We start from the raw sequence: 13,047 nt of genomic DNA, 5'->3' as shown, positions 1-13,047 counted from the left end.
ATACAGATAAACATGATTAGTAATTTGAAAGCTTAAAACGGTTGGTGAGGTGATTTTAACCAATCATCAAGCTTTTACTCTCCCCAGGATGACACAGGGGTAGAAAAGTCGTTTCGGATCCATGATTTGTTCATCTTTATGAACGTGAGTTTGTCTACATTATCAGTGGACATTTATCCAGATTGGAAGCCCAAAAAGAGCCAGGGTCCAGTGACACAGTCATGGCTTCAATGTTTACTTGGAGATACTACTGTACCATCGTCTCTAGGCGTTGACTATGTGTCAGACTTCTTGTCTCCTGTGGCCTTGCAAAGGATGGGCTAAAAAAGTGGTGAAATGATTCCGCAAAATTGATGTTACCAGCAGATACTGTGTTTTTGTTACAGATTGAGTGCTGAAAACTCGATGGTCCCACGGTTGGCAAGTTGGAACTGTGAGATTCAGTACGTGCACCACTGGTGTTTTGTGGAAAAGCACATGTAAGATTCTGCAACAGTCTCTGCTGATACTCCTGCATGCGTGCATCCCTTTCTATGGCAGGAATAATTTCTGCAAATTTACTTTTGTACCGGGGATCTAAAAGTGTGGCAACCCAGTAGTCAGGATTATTTCTAATTTTCACAATTTGAGAGTCATGTTGCAGGTAGTGCAGCAAGAAGGCACTCATGTGTCTTGCGCATCCAGGAGCACCAAGTCCCTGTTGTGGTGGTGGCGAGGTAACAATCATGCTTCCTTCCTCTGTCCTCTCCCCCCAACCTCGCACAACAGAAATGTGATCAAGGTCTCCCTCATCTGATGAGTCTTCCATCAGTTCGTTCTCCACTTCTTCCTGGGCTCCTGCACCTTCCTCACTAGTTTGGCTGCTACCATGCGCCCTGGTAAAACCATCTCCCCCACCCTCACATGCCTGCCGCCTTGGTGCTGCCGACCGTCTGGACCTTGCAGATATTAGCCCTTCCGCATACAACTCCTCCTCCTCTACTTCCTCCACCTCCTCTTGTGCCACCACCTGACTCCAAATTCTGTTTAACATGTGCTCCAGCATGTAAATCACCGGAATAGTCATGCTGATAATGGCATCGTCAGCACTAAACATCTTCGTCGCCATTTCTAAACTGTGCAGAAGGGTGCATAGGTCCCTGATCTGAGACCACACCTCCAGCGTGATTTGCCCCACCTCTGGATCTCGTTGGCCCAGGCTATACGTCAGAACGTATTGCACCAGGGCTTGTCGGTGCTGCCACAGTCGCTGCAACATGTGCAGAGTTGAATTCCACCGGGTAGGCACATCGCATTTTAGCCGGTGAAGTGGCAGGCCCAAAGACTTCTGTAGAGATGTAAGTCGCTGAGCTGCGGGATGCGAACGGCGGAAGTGAGCACAAAGCGACCGTGCCCTCTTGAAAAGGCCATCTAGTCCGTGATAGTGGGCTAAAAATTGCTGGACAACCAGGTTCAACACGTGAGCCATACAAGGTACGTGTGTGACATTGCCCCGGCGAAGGGCCGCACCCAGGTTTGCAGCATTGTCGCACAAGGCCTTCCCTGGTTTCAGGTCCAGTGGAGACAACCATTCTTGAAATTGGTTCTCCAGAGCTGACCACAACTCCTCAGCTGTGTGACTCACATTTCCCAGACATTTCAAAGTAAAAACCGCCTGATGACGTTGAGCCCTACTGCCAGCATAGTAAAGAGGTGTGCAGGATCCGTTCTGCGCAGTTAGAAAGCTTGTGGCATGACCAGACAGGCTTTGGGTGCAGGTGGAGGACCGAGAGGATGTTGAGGAGGCAGAAGCAGTGGAGGAACTTTGAGATAAAGAGGATTGACGCACAACTCGTGGGGACGGCAAGACTTGGACAGCAGCCCCTTGTCCTGCTGTCACCATAGTTACCCAGTGCCCAGTCAGCGACATGTAACGCCCCTGTCCATGCCTACTCATCCAAGTGTCTGTGGTGAAATGCACCCGGTCACACACAGAGTTTCTCAAAGAAGCGGTGATGTTGTGTGCGACATGCTGGTGGAGCGCAGGCACACCTTTCTTTGAGAAGTAGTGCCGACTGGGCATCTGGTACTGGGGCACTGTGATGGACATAAGGTCTCGAAAATCCTCTGCGTCCACTAGGCGGAAAGGCAGCATTTCTGTAGCCAAGAGCTTGCAGATGGTGAAATTCAACCTCTTAGCTTTCTCATGGCTGGGAGGAAATGGTCTTTTACTTGTTCACATCTGAGGGACCGAGGGCTGGCTGTTGAGCTTAGATGGGGTTGATAAGGGTGTCCCCGGCAAACTGCCGGTCTGTGAGGAAGATGCAGGCGGACATGTTAGGTTGCCTTAATCCAAAGGTGGTGCTATCGATGTCGGACAGCGCTCAACACCAGCTGGTGTTACCACCTCCAAAGAAAATGATGACCTACCAATCACGCTGGCTGTTGCGGGTAAAGAGGTGGCAGGTCAGCGTCCCAAAACAGGTGTGACTGCTGTCCCCCCAGTCACAGAGGATGAAGAGGCCGCGGATGCACAAGATGTGGCAGACGGTCGTTGGGCCGGCCGGCTAGGCCGCATTGTAGCACAGTGAGCTTCCCACTGCAACTTATCCTTCATGTCCATGTGCCGGTTCATGCATGAAGTACTCAAACTATGTATTTTTTGGCCTCTACTTAGCTTTTGCTGACAAATGTTACAGATAACACGAGTTGGGTCATCTTTATCGATCTGAAAAAATGCCCAAGCTATGCAAGGCTTAGCACCCATGTGACCTGAAGAGCCACCACGACTTGTGGTCAGAGGCAGAGTTGTGTTTGAGTATGCAGTTGTTGACGTGCTTCCAGTACTACATCTGTGTCCAGGAAGGCGCAACCTGACCTCGTCGTCACTAGCAATCTCCTCCACCTCCTCTGCTGACCTCATCTCTTGGCTGACTGTGGGTTGACAGTAAGTGGGATCTCCAACCTCATCATCATCAACCTGTGTGTTATCACACCCGTCGTCCTCAGAGCCAACCTGTTCCTGCCCTGACAAAAAACTAAAGTTGTCGCTTCAATTAGGTATTTGAGTCTCATCATCGTCTTCCTCATTGTCTCCACCAACAGGAGTTACAGTTTGGGAATGAGGGTCTATATTATGGTCAGAACCTTCTGTGTCTGATCCTGGATCCGACTCATAAAGATTCTGGGCATCAGTGCAGATCATTTCCTCATCTGGATTCACAGAAGCTCTGGAGCCGACCTCTGATTCCCAGGCTATAGTATGAGTAAACAGCTCTGCAGACTCAACCATCTGTTCTACCCCATACTCAGATGGGCAGCTGGAGATTTGGGAGCTTTGAGGAAGCCAGTGCGATTGGGGTGACACCTCTGAGGACTGGAGTATTTGTGATGTTGAAGTTGAGGTGGAGGAGAGCCCACTTAAAGGAGCACTTGATATCCGTTGAAGCACCTGCTGTTTTTCTGCCTCATCTGGAATTTGTAGCGATATGCGTGGCCGTAAGAAAGGGATCTTATCGCAGAAGGGATCTTAGATGCAGAAAAAAATTATATTCAATTTGCAACCTGATGGAGGTCAGTATAGATTGACTAAAAGAACAAGTCCCACACACTGCTAGAAGCCCAAATTTTTTTTCAGAGCTAGATGCAGAAAAAAATTATATTCATTTTGCAACCTGATGGAGGTCAGTATAGATAGACTAATAGAACAAGTCCCACACACTGCTAGAAGCCGAAATATTTTTTCAGAGCTAGATGCAGAAAAAAAATATTTTTAATTTGCAACCTGATGGAGGTCAGTATAGATGGACTAATAGACCAAGTCCCACACACTGCTAGAAGCCCAAATGTTTTTTCAGAGCTAGATGCAGAAAAAAATTATATTCAACTTGCAACCTGATGGAGGTCAGTATAGATGGACTAATAGAACAAGTCCCACACACTGCTAGAAGCCCAAATATTTTTTCAGAGTTAGATTCAGAAAAAAAATATTTTTAATTTCCAACCTGATGGAGGTCAGTATAGATGGACTAATATACCAAGTCCCACACACTGCTAGAAGCCCAAATTTTTTTTCAGAGCTAGATGCAGAAAAAAATTATATTCAATTTTCAACCTGATGGAGGTCAGTATAGATGGACTAATAGAACAAGTCCCACACACTGCTAGAAGCCCAAATTTTTTTTGAGAGCTAGATGCTGAAAAAAATTATATTCAATTTGCAATCTGATGGAGGTCAGTATAGATGGACTAATAGAACAAGTCCCACACACTGCTAGAAGCCCAAATATTTTTTCAGAGCTAGATGCAGAAAAAAATTATTTTTAATTTGCAACCTGATGGAGGTCAGTATAGATGGACTAATAGACCAAGTCCCACACACTGCTAGAAGCCCAAATTTTTTTCAGAGCTAGATGCAGAAAAAAATTATTTTTAATTTGCAACCTGATGGAGGTCAGTATAGATGGACTAATAGACCAAGTCCCACACACTGCTAGAAGCCCAATTTTTTTTTCAGAGCTAGATGCAGAAAAAAGTTATATTCAATTTGCAACCTGATGGAGGTCAGTATAGATGGACTAATAGAACAAGTCCCACACACTGCTAGAAGCCCAAATTTTTTTTGAGAGCTAGATGCTGAAAAAAATTATATTCAATTTGCAATCTGATGGAGGTCAGTATAGATGGACTAATAGAACAAGTCCCACACACTGCTAGAAGCCCAAATATTTTTTCAGAGCTAGATGCAGAAAAAAATTATTTTTAATTTGCAACCTGATGGAGGTCAGTATAGATGGACTAATAGACCAAGTCCCACACACTGCTAGAAGCCCAAATTTTTTTCAGAGCTAGATGCAGAAAAAAAATATTTTTAATTTGCAACCTGATGGAGGTCAGTATAGATGGACTAATAGACCAAGTCCCACACACTGCTAGAAGCCCAATTTTTTTTTCAGAGCTAGATGCAGAAAAAAGTTATATTCAATTTGCAACCTGATGGAGGTCAGTATAGATGGACTAATAGAACAAGTCCCACACACTGCTAGAAGCCCAAATTTTTTTTCAGAGATAGATGCTGAAAAAAATTATATTCAATTTGCAATCTGATGGAGGTCAGTATTGATGGACTAATAGAACAAGTCCCACACACTGCTAGAAGCCCAAATTTTTTTTCAGAGCTAGATGCAGAAAAAAGTTATTTTTAATTTGCAACCTGATGGAGGTCAGTATAGATGGACTAATAGACCAAGTCCCACACACTGCTAGAAGCCCAAATTTTTTTTCAGAGCTAGATGCAGAAAAAAATTATTTTTAATTTGCAACCTGATGGAGGTCAGTATAGATGGACTAATAGACCAAGTCCCACACACTGCTAGAAGCCCAAATGTTTTTCAGAGCTAGATGCAGAAAAAAGTTATATTCAATTTGCAACCTGATGGAAGTCAATATAGATGGACTAATAGAACAAGTCCCACACACTGCTAGAAGCCCAAATTTTTTTTCAGAGCTAGATGCTGAAAAAAATTATATTCAATTTGCAATCTGATGGAGGTCAGTATAGATGGACTAATAGAAGAAGTCCCACACACTGCTGGAAGCCCAAATTTTTTTCAGAGCTAGATGCAGAAAAAAATTATATTCAATTTGCAACCTGATGGAGGTCAGTATAGATGGACTAATAGAACAAGTCCCACACACTGCTAGAAGCCCAAATTTTTTTTCAGAGCTAGATGCTGAAAAAAATTATATTCAATTTGCAATCTGATGGAGGTCAGTATAGATGGACTAATAGAACAAGTCCCACACACTGCTAGAAGCCCAAATATTTTTTCAGAGCTAGATGCAGAAAAAAAATGTTTTTAATTTGCAACCTGATGGAGGTCAGTATAGATGGACTAATAGGACAAGTCCCACACACTGCTAGAAGCCCAAATATTTTTTCAGAGCTAGATGCAGAAAAAATTATTTTTAATTTGCAACCTGATGGAGGTCAGTATAGATGGACTAATATACCAAGTCCCACACACTGCTAGAAGCCCAAATTTTTTTTCAGAGCTAGATGCAGAAAAAAATTATATTCAATTTGCTAGCTGATGGAGGTCAGTATAGATGAAGTAATAGAACAAGTCCCACACACTGCTAGAAGCCCCAATTTTTTTTCAGAGCTAGATGCAGAAAAAAATTATATTCAATTTGCAACCTGATGGAGATCAGTATAGATGGACTAATAGAATGATGCTATGCCCAAAAGGTTTTACTTCAGTAGGTGCAGTAAAAAATTGGTATTCTAAAGACAGGTGGTGTAGCTTGCAACACAGATCGGCTACTCCACTGACTAACACACTTTGCAATAGGACAAAAAGGAATAGCTTTGCTAGATTTAGCCAAATGCTGTGAAAAAAACTGGCACAGCACTGGCACAGACCTGCCTATCAAAAACTGATAGGAACTGATGTAACTTAGTCCTGAAAAGGACTGCAATTACAATTAGTCTTTACTTCCAGCCTATCTATTTAAGAGCACAGACCTGCCTGATAAAAGTCGTAGGAAATGCTGTAACCTAGTCCTTAAAAGGACTGCAATCACAACTATTCCCTACTCCCAAGCTATCTGTAGATTTGTGCGAAAATTGGCTTGAAATTAACAAGGTATAGCGCACACAGCAACAGCGGTGCCGTCTAACACGCAGCTGCAGCAGTGAGAAAATGGTGGCGACGGGGAAAATGGCTGGGTCTTATAGGGCAAGGACATGTGACATACACTGCCAATGACACATGCCCTTGCTTGTGTGAAAAAAAGCACTTCGCTCCGTGTGTGCGCTGCTGTTAGGCTGACAAATTGCACCTCCCCACTGTAAATGCGGGAAAGAAAAAAAAAAATGGAGATCTGCATTATTCCTGCAGAGATCCATCCCCTGCCCCTCCCCTCGCCCCGCTCTACACTGAAACTGCGTATTAACATTAATTTTCATCATTACTGAGAAAAAATCCAGTTACGATTTTGGGGCACGAACAGTTATCGAACATAACCTCGAACAGCCGAATTTTTTTCAAATCGTTCGTGTTCGCCGAACTGCTCGAACACTGCCCAAAACAGCTCGAATTTGAGATTGGCGAACAGTTCGAGTCGAACAACGCTCATCTCTAGTCGCAGTAGCTTAAAAAGATGGTTTTAATGCCCCTTGGAAAAGTGCTGGAGGTCGCATTAGCTTAACAAGACGGTTTTAATGCCCCTAGGAAGAGACGTGGAGGTGGCAGTAGCTTAACAAGATGGTTTTAATGCACCTTGGAAGAGTGGTGGAGGTCACAGTAGCTTAACAATACAGATTTTATGTCCCTTGAAAAAGTGGTGGAGGTCGCAGTAGCTTAACAAGACAGCTTTAGTGCCCCTTGGAAAAGTGGTGGAGGTCGCAGTAGCTTAGCAAGATGGTTTTAATGCCCCTTGGAAAAGTGGTGGAGGTCACATTAGCTTAACAAGACATTTTTAATGCACCTTGGAAGAGTCGTGGAGGTTGCAGTAGCATAGCAAGACGGTTGAAATGCCCCTTGGAAGAGACGAGGAGGTCACAGTAGCTTAACAAGACAGTTTTAATGCCCTTTGGAAAAGTGGTGGAGGTCGCATTAGCTTAACAAGATGGTTTTAATGCCCCTTGCAAGAGACATGGAGGTCGCAGTAGCTTAACAAGACGGTTTTAAAAACATTATTCCCATTATTGGGAATGGGTCTCCCCTAGTCTTTGCCTATGCCTTCCAAGCAAAAGCTGCCAAAAATTAGGATGGAGGAACTTGCAATGCTGGCAACACGGACCACGGTCACCCTGGTGGTATAGTGGTGGTGGAGGCTGAGGATAAGGAGAAGAGCAAAAAAAAGCCCAATTGAAGAAGCGTATTCCCATGTGTGGGTGTGAAGCGGTGCATGGGAATACACCTCCCGAAATAACACAGTGGATTTGACTTTATGTTACTCTGCCGTCATTTGGTGGTGATGAGAAGTCTGGCCCATCCAGCCCTTTTTTCATTTTGCTAAGGGTCAGCTTGTCAGCATTGTCAGTTGACAGGCGAGTGCACTTATCAGTTACAATTCCCCCAGCGGCACTAAAAACACGCTCCGATAACACGCTAGCGGCAGGCAGGCCAGGACCTCCAAGGCGTACAGAGCGAGTTCATTCCAAGTGTCCAGCTTGGATACCCAATAATTAAAAGGCACAGATGAATCACGGAGGACGCTGGTACGGTCGTCAAGGAACTCCCTCACCATCTTTTGAAACTTCCCACACCTTGTGAGAGTATCCCGCGCCTCAGGGCCTGTAAGCTGGGCGGGTCTCAGAAAACTGTCCCAGAACATTGACAGTGTTCCCCTGCCTCTGTTGGATTAGAGTTGCGTCTCTCTCACCTGTACGCCTTGGATGGTCAACGAACTATGACCTCTGCCGCTAGCGTGTTCAGATGGGAATTTTTTTAACAGTTCTGCTGCAAGGGACTTCTGGTACTGCCCCATTTTTGTAGACTTCTCCACCTTAGGAATAAAAGAGTGAAAGTTCTCCTTGTAGCAGGGGTCTAAAAGTGTCACCAACCAGTAATGACTGTCACCCAACATTTTGGCAATGCGAGGGTCACGGTTAAGGCAGCGTAACATAAAGTCAGCCATGCGTGCCAGACTGGTAACGGGCAAGACTTCCGTGTCCTCACCAAGATGACGACTGACCATGCTCTCCTCCTCCTCCTCCTCCTCCCCCACTGTCCTCAGGCCACCCAAGCTGCACCGACTGTATGACAGTTGTACAGGTACTACCGTCTACAGCGCATGATACAAGCTCATGTTCTTCCTCCTCCTCCTCTCCCTCATTGTCCCCCAATGAATGTTGGGATGAGATGAGGCTGGGGTGTGTGTAATCGCCCATTACGGCTTCTTGATCCATCTCAACATACTCTGGCTGCAATGCCTCCTCTTTAATTCTCTGCAGAGAGCGTAGCAAAAGACCATTTTGGTGGACTCCTCAAAGTTTGTCAGGATGGTACATATGTCAGACATCCAGGTCCACTCCTGAGGTCTTATGTGTGGAGTCTGACCTGAATATCAACGGCCTTGTTGCAGCTGGTAATCCACAACTGCTCTCTTCTGCTCACAAATCCTTTGCAACATGTGGAGGGTAGAGTTCCAATGTGTGGGGACATCACACACCAGTCAGTGTGCCGGAAGCTGCAAATGCTGCTGCAACACAGCAAGTGCGGCGGAAGCTGTTGCCGACTTCCGAAAATGAGCTGACAGGCGGCGTACTTTGACCAGCAGATCTGGCAACTCGGGGTATGAATTAAGAAACCGCTGAACCACGAGGTTAAGCACATGAGCCAGGTATGGTACGTGTGTGATCTCGCCTCGCCTCAGAGCCACCACCAGGTTACACCCATTGTCACACACGACCATGCCTGGATGTGGGTTCAGCGGTCTCAGCCACAGATCTGCCTGCTCTTGCACAGCTGTCCACAACTCACAAGCAGTGTGAGGTTTATCACCTAAGCTTATGAGTTTTAGCACAGCCTGTTGCCGCTTGGCCAGTACTGCAGTGCTTCCAGCTTGTAACTGATGTGGTGATATCCGAGATGGAGGCTGAACATGAGGAGGAGGAGGAAGATGATGCGCAGGAGCTGTACACTATGGAGGCAACTCTGACTAACATAGGGCCCACAATCCTTGGTGTGGGGAGGATGTGTTCTGTCCCAAGGTCCGACTGGGTCCCTGCTTCCACTATGTTTACCCAGTGTGCCATCAGGGAGATGTACCGTCCCTGGCCACAAGCACTTGTCCACGTGTCCATTGTCAGGCGGACTCTCCCAGTAACTGCGTTGTTGAGGGCACGGCAGATGTTTTGGGACACATGCTTGTGTAGTGCGGGGATGGCACACTGGGCAAAATAGTGTCGGCTGGGGACCGAGTACCGAGGGACGACCACCGCCATAAGGTTGCGGAAGGATTCCGTCTCCACCAGCCTAAAAGGCAGCATTTCCAGCGGGAATTTAGGACTGTGGCCTGTGGGCGTTGGCTGCGAATTTGCACTTTCGTTCAAAGCTCTGAGATATGGACAATTGAACGCTGCGGTGGGACGTGGACATGGACGTTGAAGCTGTTTCTTGAGAAACTGCCATAACAAGTGAAGACTGAGAGGAGGGGGAATCTTTGCATGCAGTATGGACAGGGGATTGCCTTGCTCGCACAACAGGGGTTCTATTACATGCACAACAGCGGAAGAAGCAGTGGTGACACCCGCTGACACTGGTCGTGGACCCTGGGGTTCGCCCCACAAAATCGGGTGCTTTGCTGACATGTGCCTGATCATGCTGGTGGTGGTCAGGCTGGTAGTTTTGTCACTCCTGCTGATGCTGGCATGGCAGGTGGTACAAATGGCCTTTTTGGGGTTATCAGCAGAGTCTTTAAAAAAATTCCAGACTCTGGAAGAGCTACCGGTTGTACTGGCAACGTCCCTCATTTTGGTGTTACGACGAACTGTTGCCCGCCTTCTGTGTGCGGCCACCACACTGCTTCTTCCTGCCTGTTGGGGTACTCTACATCCCTCCCCCTGTGTTCTGCTGGCCTTGCTCTCCGTGTCCTCCTGCCACGTTGGGTCAGTTACTAGATCATCCACCACCTCCTCCTCTTCCAATTGCGCGCCACGATCCTCCTTCTCACTTCGTGGCAATTGTGTCTCGTCATCGTCCACCTCTTGAGACAAATTTACTATGGCCGTGGCTGTTCAAATATTTGGGCATCGCTACATGGGATCTCCTCTCCCACCACTTCAAGCGGAGCAGGCAAGGGGCACAAATATGGAAATGGACCAGTGAACAGCTCTTCAGAGTGTCCAAGTGTGGGATCAGTTGCCGTCTGACGACACTCGGCATGGTGGGAGGTTGGAGCATCAGGGTGAGGAGGAGTATGCGGTCGAGACTCACGGCTACTAAAACTTGAGACAGACCGGAGGTGGTGGTGCCCAGGTAACTGGAAGTATTATCTGCTATCCAATTAATAACCTGTTCACACTGATCAGTTCGCAGTACTGGTGTTGTAGTGTGCTTCCCTAGTAATTTGGTCAAGAAATGGGAGAGAGAAGATGTGGCTCTTGGTTGTGGCACATTTTCACCTTGGCCACGGCCCTGTCCTCTACACGCACCATCACCAGAACGTTCAGTTCCATGTCCCTTGCCACGCGCCTTGCCCATTGTAAATGAAGTAAAATAGCTTACACTCGCACTATCAATGTCAAAAGGGTAATAAAAAGGAGATTAGAACCGTGGAAGAGGAAAACCACACTTCTATTTCTCTGGCCTACACCAGAATCTTTTAAACAGATATATTTGTGCCTGAACACTGAGCGAGGCACTCAATTTTTTTATTTTTTATGTAAAAAAGGCAAAAAGGTGGATAATACAGAGATTTGAACCGTGGAACTGCAAAACCACAGTTATAGTTATGTGGCCTACACCAGACTATTTTAAACAGATATATTTGTGTCTGAACAGTCAGGGAGACACTATTACTATTTTTTTTCCAGAAAAAATGCCAAAAGCAGGATAATACAGAGATTTGAACCGTGGAACTGCAAAACCGCAGTTCTAGTTATGTGGCCTACACCAGACTCTTTTAAACAGATATATTGGTGTCTGAACAGTTACTGACAAACTCAATCTTTTGGGGGGAGGGGTAAAATACCAAAAGGTTAATAAGACGCGTATTTGTGCAGTCTGACTGAGGAAAAAAAAAATACAGGATTCAGATGGAAAAAAAAAGGATTTTTCCTGGCCCCTGAGACCGGGGAATAAGTCTAGCAATTTGACCAGCAGGAACACACAGGACTGTAATGCAGCGTTTGTTGGTATAACCACTGCGTCTCCTATACAGCCTGCCTGCCTGATATCTGGGATGGATATTAGTCCTGCAAAGGACTGTTTGTTTGATTTGGCAGGCTTTAGAGACCGTACACTAACTATTTCGGAGTATAAATCTCTCCCTAGCTCAGCAGCACTGACCCTACACTGACTGATCCGTAGCGACTGTGTCCAAGATGGCGTCACCCGGTTTTAAATACTCGAAGTGACGCTGTGCGGCCAGCCAATCACTGTAATGCCCACAAACAACATGGCTGCCGCATTACAGTGACTGGCTGGCAATCCCTGCATGTTCATTGACTCTGTAAAGAGCGCCAAATGTGCAGGGCGGAGACCCGAGCTCCCGCCCGAGTAACCCGGAAATGCTCGGTGCTCGCCGAACATCCCAAGTAGTGAGATGCTCGGGTGAGTACCAAGCCGTGTCGAGCATGCTCACTCAACACTATTGTTAATTCATAGTTTTGATGCCTTCAGTGTGAATGTACAATTTTCATAGTCATGAAAATACAGAAAAATCTTTAAATGAGTAGGTGTGTCCAAACATTTGGTCGGTACTGTACATATATATATATATATATATATATATATACACACACACTGCTCAAAAAAATAAAGGAAACACTTAAACAACAGAATATAACTCCAAGTAGATCAAAATTCTGTGAAATCAAACTGTCCACTTAGGAAACAACACTGATTGATAATTAGTGTTGAGCATTCCGATACTGAAATATCGGGTATCGACCAATATTCGCGGTATCGGAGTTCCGATACTGAGTACCGATACTTTTAGAATATCGAATACCGGAATCGGAAGTTCCCATAATGCAATGAGCCAGTTTGATTTTATACAGCCAATGAGGATCCTAAGAAGTGTGGGCACATCCTGTTAGGCATGTTAGGCATGTTAACTAATGGCATGGCTGTGATTGGCTGCTGAAATTATGTCATGATGCACTATAAAAGCCGCCGCCGCCATTTTGGGTTCACTCTGCTGTGAATTCAGTTAGGGACATGACGCTGCTATTTTGAGGGACAGTTTTAGCTACCTATTTGCTTTATTGTGCTTTACCCAGGCTACTTTATAAACCGCTGTGCGAGAAGCTTTCTTTTGCCTTGCAGCTCTAGTGCACAGTTCTCTGCACTGTTCACGGCTGTCTGCGAGGTCTCTGTGTGTGAGTGCAGCTCA

This window comes from Phyllobates terribilis, unplaced genomic scaffold (genome assembly GCF_046119375.1).
Source record: "Phyllobates terribilis strain yellow unplaced genomic scaffold, ASM4611937v1 Scaffold_3__8_contigs__length_932513732, whole genome shotgun sequence".
NCBI lineage: Eukaryota > Metazoa > Chordata > Amphibia > Anura > Dendrobatidae > Phyllobates > Phyllobates terribilis.
The sequence above is the reverse complement of the archived record's forward strand: the minus strand, read 5'-3'. Positions refer to the sequence as shown.